This window comes from Nannospalax galili, unplaced genomic scaffold (assembly GCF_000622305.1).
Source record: "Nannospalax galili isolate Female #2095 unplaced genomic scaffold, S.galili_v1.0 scaffold1083, whole genome shotgun sequence".
Lineage (NCBI taxonomy): Eukaryota > Metazoa > Chordata > Mammalia > Rodentia > Spalacidae > Nannospalax > Nannospalax galili.
In genome coordinates this window covers 948,595-957,618 of record NW_008350331.1, presented here as the reverse complement: position 1 = coordinate 957,618, position 9,024 = coordinate 948,595, and positions in this window count along the sequence as shown.

Genomic DNA, 9,024 nt, shown 5'->3' with positions numbered 1-9,024 from the left:
ATATTGTCATTAAAAAGCAGGGACTCTGATAAGATAACAGGGTACCTGGCTTCAGACACTCATACATGTTATGTGTGTGGGCTGTGTGTGTGTGTGTGTGTGTTGTGTGTGTGTGTGTGTGTGTGTGTGTGTGTGTGTGTGTGTATTGTCCTGGCCAAATCTAGGGTGCTGGTTAAGAGCCTAGTCACTAAAGCTATTCAATGCCAGCTCCTTTACATACTAGTTGTGAAACTGACTGCGTCAGTTGCTTCACAGGTAATATAGGATCAGAGAGATTTGTTGTGGGGATTTAAAAACCTGAAATAGAGGCTGGAGAGATAGTGCAGCAGTTAAGAACACTGTTCTTGCAGAAGACCGGGGTTCGAATCCCAGCACCCACATGGCAGCTAACAACTATCCATAACTCCAGTTCCAGGAGATCCAACAGTCTCTTCTGTTGGTGGGCATTGCACGACATGGGTGCACTTACCTACATGCAAGAAATACACGCATACACATAAAATAAAAATAATAAATAAAATACTTTAAATTTTAAAAAATTAAAAACTTGAAATAGATTCATACATGTAAAATGCTTAGGTGTACCTGGCTGATACTAAGTCTTCAATAAATATTAGTTCTCCTTAAAATCAATCAATCAATCAATCAATCATCAATCAATAAATCCTTCCATTCTTAAGTTGCTTGTGTCAGACATTTTGTTTCAGCCCTGAGAAAAATCACTAACACCTTATTTTATTGGGTAGTGCCTGATTCTTGGTCTTCATTTCCATCGTCGTGACTGGTCATGTATTTTGTAGAAGATGAACTGATTTTGGTTTGTTTAATTCTTTTTGATTGAGATTTCACTGAGTTTGTGAGGTTTTAGAAAGAATGTCTCTGAGTGAGGTGCCTTTCTTATATTAGGTACAAGTGGTATCTTAGGTAAAGTTAAAGTCTATCAGTTGGTTTAAGGCTAAGTATGGCTTTCTTCTCTGAAGTGTTACTATTATTTCCCCTCTTTCCCTGTTCTTCTGAAGCCAGTGACTCTGATCTCCTACTGCCTCTTACAAGAGTGTATCTATATGTAGTATTTGGAAGCTGTTATTTGGAAATTTTCTGAGGAAAAAGTTGTCTCTTCTTTTCTTTCCTTCCTTCCTTCCTTCCTTCCTTCCTTCCTTCCTTCCTTCCTTCTCTTTCCTTTTTCTTTCTCTTTCTTTCTTTCTTTCTTTCTTTCTTTCTTTCTGTTTTGCTTCTGTTTTGCTTTTTTTTAACTTAAAAAAATTATTTATTTATTTTTATTTTATGGCTTTCAGTTACCCAGGTGCCCTGTGGGTGCAGGGACTTCAAATTCTCTCTCTCTTTCCTTTCCTCCCTCCCTCCCTCCCTCCCTCCCTCTATTTATATCAGAACAATGCCATTCTATACTTTCTCTTGCAATCCAATACTATGGTATTTATCAGATTGTTCCAGTCCCCACTTGGGAGCACTTTCACTTTGCCCTCTGTGTTCGTTCGCACACATTTCCACTATTTGTTGTGTTAACCCTTCCTTACTTGCAGGTGTTTTACCGTGTTCCAGTCTCGTCTTGTATTGTCTTTGGCCCAGGCCTACTGGAGTCACCACTTCACCAAGGAGCCCTAGTCCCTTTTACTGAACACTGGTATTTGAAAGTAAAACAGGAGTGCTGGGTAAATTCACCTATTTTTTAAAAAACAAATAAAATTATGCAGAACAAAACATCAGCTTCTCTCATGATCAGACAAATACCAAATGATTCGTCAAAGTAATTTTGAATTCCTCCGTCTGCGGTGAACAGTGCCTTCTTGGCTAACTTTTTAGGATAATAATCCCTCCTCTGTTTTCTGTGATGGGTTGTCTCATCTCCTAGAAACTGGAGGTAAACAGGAGATGGTAGGAAGAACAGAACTTTGAAATTCTGTAGGGGAAGGGGAAGTAGAGTCACCAAGGCCAGTGGAGGAAAGGTAAGTCCATAGCCACTGAGGTTTTCATATATATGAGATGAGACCCTACATGATGTAGGCTGGCCTGAAGCTCTCTATATAGCTGAGGATGACCTTAAACTCCTGATCCTCCTACTTAGCCTACTAAGTACTGGGATTACAGATGTGCACTACCACACCCATCGAATGCTTATTTCACATCTTAGAGAGATCTAGCTTGCGCTGGTGCTGCGTGAGTACTGACTGGCAGTTCTAGGCTTTTGTATGTCAACTCATCAGTTCAATTTGGGACTTAGTTTCCACTGTCAGTTATTTTTCATTATGATAGGGTAATTAAAACAAAGAATAATGCCACTGTTAATGAGCAAATTTTTCTACTTTGTCTTGAGCAAAGCTCTTAACCATTCAGCACCCCCATGTGATAGTAACAGCAAATTTGTAGACCTTAGCTTGATGTTGTGAGTTTAGATGCCAGAGACCCCATTGACTCGTGTAAAAGAGAACAGATAAGGCAGGCTTGCATCTCCCAAAATGTGCTGCCCACTGGAAACCCTCAGGTGTCTTATCTAGAGAAAGATAGTGTCACTAATACCCTGCTCATTGAGTTGCTGTGAGGATCAAACTAGAGAATAATGTTTATCAGTGATTAAGTAAGTGTTTGGTCCATAGAAATAAAACTGGCTGTTGCTCTTGTCATTAAGGATAGTTTTTTCATTTTATGGTATCGCATAATATTAATGTAGCAGGGAATTCTGGGAGTTCAGTTGTCTGCACACGCCCTGCTTCTTGCTGGCTCTGGTGGAAGTTTAGGAAAGTGCGTCCTTCTGAGGTCATGGGGAGGCTCGGGGACTCTTGTTCTCTGCCTTTCCCTGCTGACCACAGTCAAGACACAAGAACTGACATCTCCTTAAGTCAAACCCAAACTGGAATTATTTCATGTAGACGATGTCAGTTGATCCTTCCTGGTGACTTACTTTATTTACATCCTTGAAAATATCATGTGATTCTGCCTAAAAATGCTCTCTCCCCTCACATCACCATGAATTTCCAGGGACCCAGGAGAGAGAGAGAGAGAGAGAGAGAGAGAGAGAGAGAGAGAGAGAGAGAATGTTTCAACATGTTATAGACCACAACTTAAATCTTTCTGCTCTTTGGCTTTAATAACACTGGCTAGCTTCACCGCTTCTAAGGGGTACACCTCTTAGGTATAGAGACCCGCAATGTCCCTGTGTAGGATTGCTCTGGTCAGTTCTTATACCTGTTAAAGATGCTTTGAATCCTGAGAGCAAACCAATTCACACAACAGCTATCCAATCACTCTTCATCTGATTGTGTTTTACTTTACAAGTTGTTTCTTTAAAGAAACAGCTGCTTTCCAGCCTAGACAATGTCAAATACATGATATGCTTGATTGCTATTTGTCAGAAGCTCAGTTTGGTGTTCTAGAAGCTTTACCATGTGGTCCTGAGTGGAGACAAACCCTTCCAGGAGGACACTAACGGGTAAAATACTGTTCTATTCACTACTTTCTACATTTTCTCTTTTAGGCTCATGTCTGATTTGAGAGGATATTGCTAGTTACTTTCTAGGTTGCTGATGAAAGGACATTGTATTAGTTACTTTTATGTTGCTGTGAGAGAAACACTGACCAAAGCAACTTTTAGAAGGAAGAGTTTATTTGAGCTTATGGTTCCAGGGGAATTACAGTTCATCTTGGCGAGGAGGCATGGTGGCAGAGGTGGCTGGAGGAGGAGCAGAAGCTAAGCTCTACGTCTTCAAGCAGGTACAGGAAGCAAGAGAGCAACTCGAGATCTGGCAAGGCTTAAAAACTCTAAGTAAGCCCCTAGTGATGTGCTTCCTCCAGGATAGCCACCTTTGGTTCTAAGACCTCCCAAAACAGCACCACCATTTGCAGACAAAATATCCAAATACTTGGAGCCTGTGGGGGACATTTTCACTTAAACCACCATAGACATATTTCTAAACTCTACTTCCCTATTGGGTTACATAGACAAAACTAATCTGGGTGGTTATATATTGGGATACTATTTATCTTTGGGGATGTTGAATAGATTGGGGCGTTGGGAGGGTGTTCTGTGTGCCACAGTGACTTGTTGCTGGACCTGAGTGCTGTTTGCATGAAGGAGCTCAAATTCGTCAAGTTGTACATGAATGATTTGTGTACTTGGATGTAAGTATGCCATGCCTTATTAAAAAGTTTACCTTTTTATGTAGTGTCCAGAGGATGGAATATTCTCTGCTAAAAGGAATGTGCTTCTGGCAGTGAGCACACAAGGAAAAAGGCCCTCAATGCATATTACTAAGAAGCCAATTTGAAAAAGCTTCATGAAATGGAATTCCAACCACATGACCTTCTAGAAAAAAATGGTGCTATGGAGACCATAAAAAGTATCAGTGATTGGCAGGGCCTAGTAGGAAGGAAAGGATAAGTAGGTGAATTGCTGAAGATTGTCAGTGTCTGAAGTTGTTCTGTAAGATGCTACAGTGACGTCATTATACATTTTCCAAAGTACATGGGAGGCAGAATACGGAGAGTGAACCCCAGTGTCAGCTACGGAGTTTGGCTGATAATGGTGCATCTGTTTAGTTTGTCTATGTCTATGTATGTGCTGTATTGGTATGTTGGTGACAGAGGAGGCTGTGTGTGCAGGGGACCGGGGTGGGACATCTCTGAGCTGTCTGCTTGAGTTTTCTATAAATAGAAAGGTGTTCTAAAGAATAAATCAGTTTAAAGGAAAACGATGAACCTGATTTGCTCTGCAACTTTCTGGTACTGTGTCAGCTACTTTCCTCATTGCTGTGACACAATACCTGACAGAAGTAATGGGGGGAAGGAAGGCTGATTGAGACTCACAGTTTGGGGCTACAGGTCACCGTGACAGTCAGAATGGCTTTATCTATGGTGGCAGGAGTGTGAGGCAGCTGGTCACATCACATGCAGTCGGAAACCAGATAGAAATGCTGGTACCCAGCTTCTCTCTCCTTTTGATTCAGTCTGGTACTGCAGCCCATGGGTGCTGGCACCCACATTCAGGGCACATCTTTACACCTCAGTTAATCCTCTCTGGAAACACCTTCAGGGTCACACCCAGAGGTTTGTCCCCATTGTGATGTCAAATCAGGTCAAGCTGGCAATCAAAGTTTAAGAACAGAAACTGCAGTGGCTTCTTATATAAAACTTTTGGGCACATCAAAAGGACAGTTGGGGCTATGGACATGGCTCATTTGATAAAATTCATGGTAAAGTGTCTGCTGCTGCACAAGCATGAGGGAGGATCGAATTCAACCCCCAGCACCCATGAAATAAAAGTCTGGTGTGGTGACATGCGCTGGTAGTCCAAGCACTGGGAAGGGGGAGGTAGGAGAATTCTGGGACGTGCTGGCCAACCAGTCTAGCCAAATGAACAAACTCCAAGGTCAGTGAGTCAGTGAGAGTTCCTTTCCAACAAAATCAGGTGCAGCATGATTGAGGAAGACACCTTGTGTAGACTTCTGGCCTCCACACATGTGTCCATGTTCACACACATACAGAGATAACGGATCAGAAAGCAAGAAACTCCTCTGCAGCTATCAAGGATGTCTGTATTTCCTGTATACAATTCAAGACAGTTCAAGAAAAATATAGAAAAAGTGGCAAAGTTTCTGAGAAGGGCAATTTAAATAATAAAAGGGATTGACTTCAGTTTGGAGACACCACATGTTACCATGTATGAGCTGCTCTCATGGCCTCCATCCGCTGATATCTGACCCCTCTTCCCCATTTTTTCCAACCCCACTACCGTGACCAGCAGCTGCCAGTTCAGTAACTGATAGATGAAGATCTGTAAGCTTTGCTTGACATTCCTGGAAGAATTCAGCCAAGGATCAGCACCACCATTTGAAGACTAATTGATCTATGTGGTAAATAGAAGCTTCCACCAGAATGTTCAGATGTGAGAACTTATGCCTATAAATAGAGCTTGTGGTTTACAGAATCATGATAGAGGGAAAAACGAACTGGAACTCTTCTTCATCTGAAGCAATGGAGTTTGAAAAGGAAAGATTTGATTAAATCTTATAAAAATTATGCAAAACAGAGCAAGCCTCTTAGTAATGTTGTATAACTTTAGGATGCGCCTTGCATCCTTCACATTATAATCAGCAACCCCTCAGGCTCTGCAACATGGTGGCCCGGTGACAGCATGTATGCACACAGAAAAATCTGGGTCCTAGAACTACAGGGCAACCACTGAAGCTAGAGAATGTAAATTTAAGATAAATGAAGTAATTTAGTATAACTGATGAAAAAGATCTAGATAACAATTTCTCAAAAAATTATGCAGGCTGAAAATATACATAGCAATAACATGAATAATAGTAGCATCAGAGTTTAGCCTCAAGAGTAAAATATTCATGAGTCCAAAGTGGTAGTACCAAATGGGCGAATAGATAAACGGGAGGAGGAGACAACTTTTCCGTACAGAATCCAAATGCTACATGTTAACACTTTCCCCTCCTATAAGTTGTGGAACATCCCAAAGAACAAGGGATCAGAAATACAAAATAGTACCTTTATGGTGGGACATTTGGCAGGCTTAGCCTTAAGTGATGGAGATCAGTGTTTCTACATCACTGAGAAACTCATAGGTCAGAGAAGACCGAGGTAACATGCAATTTGGTACATGCTAAATGAAGTCAAAAGTCTAGTTAGTCATTTTGTAGCTGTGTTAATTTCATAGTTTTGAGAAATATGTGTCGAGCTAATGTAAGATGTTGATGTGCAGGGATGTGCAGGGTGGTGGAGCAGTTTGGAAACCTTATACTATCTTGTGACCTTTCTATAAATCTAAAGTTATGCCTCTATTTGTTACTTTTTTCATCACGGTGACAAAAGTACTTGACAGAAATGGCTTCAGGAATGAAAGTGTTGTTTCAACTCATGGTTTCAGAGAGATTTCAGCCCATCATGATAGGAAAGGCGTGGCAGCAGAAATAGCTGTCCATGGTGATGGGGTGTGAGGTGACCACAGCACATGTGGTGAGAGTGTGTGGCATAGTGACTGAGTGTGAGGTTTGTACCGTGCAGACTAGAACCAAGGGTGGATATAACCTTCAGAGACTCACCCCTCGAGGCTGGGGATGTAGCTCAGTGGTAGAGCACTTGCCTAGCATATGTGAAGCTCTAGGTTCAAACCCTAGCAATTCCGATAATGATGATGATGATGATGATGACAATAATGATAATAATAGCTTCCATCACCCAGTCCTCACCCACTAAAGGCTCCACAGACTTCAAAACTGTGACAAAGCTGGGGACCAATCTTTCAAAACATGAGCCCATTGGGGACAGATACTCCAGATTCAAACCGAATATAAATTATAATTAAAATGGATAACTAGATTCAAGAAATATGTAGTTAGTATGTACATGACACATGAATAATAAGACATTGTGGAAGCTGAGAGGTTTTGTGCAAATCTTTTATCTTTGGGGTATTTGTCAAGGATTAACTTCTGTCTATTCAGTTACTTACTAAAGTGTGGTCTTGTGCACTTTGTGCTTTTTCTGACTTCATTTTCCTTCATTTCCTCTTCTTTCATTTCTGGCTTCATTATCTTTAAAACTTGGTGAGCCACTAGCCACATTCCCAGATTATTAAGTAAATTAAACAGCAGGAATTATATGTAAAATGGTCAGCACAGAGCCCGCCTCGCGGAGAACAAGCTTCTTTGCTTTTGTAACCACTGCCTTACATGCTTGCTATTGGCGTTGGTTGTTGTTGTAGCCTGAGGTAACACCCTAAATGATATTTTTTATAGAATAATATACCACTAAGAGGGAAAGCTTAGCCCTCGGTTGGTTAGTAGGACAGACAGAATGCGCACAAAAATTTCAGGCATCAAAATAGTGGAAATGAATAAAAGACCAACTAAACAACTGAAGGTTGAGGTGATGTCCTTGAAAACATTCAAGAAGCCTTGCTGGGGAGGGGCCTGAGACCGGCCCAAGAATCAGGCACTGTGTTGGTGTGTTTTGGGAAGAGAAGATGCACAGTTTTGCATGTGTGGTGAGTGACCCCTAGACAAGATTGCAAAGACCTCAGTGTCCCTCAGCTTACTGTCCTTCCTGAAGGGGCTCCCCTTCCTCTCCTTATCCTCTTCTCTTTCCCCCAGGCTCACAGACCCCTTGTGATACCGCCCTCATCTTCCCCAGCTGTTGAAAACCATGCCTCGTAGCCCATTGTCTAGGACCTACTCTTAAAAACTACTGTACCCCCGAAGCCTTCATGGATGCTTGACCATTTATCACAAGATATAAACTAGGGGCTCCATTCCCCTGGCACTTTTTTCAGTGCTTAGAAGTGAGCCTTCATTGTAATCAGCACAGAATGCTGACTTTCCTCTTCCCTGTCACCTAGCACAGAGCCTGGCACACAGAGGATGTTTATCATACACAGCGCTTCCCTTCTTTTGTCATATGTCAGGTTGAGGCTCCTTTTGATGAACTGTCATCACTAGCTTTTCGTGGTTTGGCCACATCCTATTCTTTCCAGCTTTCCCTCCCTCTGTCTTTTCCTAACTCACCTGCCATATCTGTTGCTTTTCTATTCTCTGACCCAGACTTCAGCCAACTTATCTTCACACATTTGGACACTACCCCCAATTATTTCTTTGTTTGTCCATCCATGGAAACTGAAATTTCTCCTTCAAACACTCTTTGGAATAAGGACACTAAGAAGCTGGGAGAGAGAGAGAGAGAGAGAGAGAGAGAGAGAGAGAGAGAGAGAGAGAGAGAGATCACTTTCTCCTTTTTCCTTTTATCCATTCTGGGACCCCAGACCATGGGGTGGCATTGCCCACATTCTGTGCAGGTCTTCCCTCCCCAGTTATCTTCTCTAAAATGTACTCTCACAGGCAGTATTCCTCACTAATTAGGTATTATCTAATCAAGTTAATAATGGAAATTAACCATCACCTGAGGTTATGAGAAACCCAGTCCCCTTCTGGGAGAAGGCCTGAATGGAGATCCTTCTGGGAAAACTGGAGACCTGGGCAATATTGCCATAATGGGGCTGAGAAG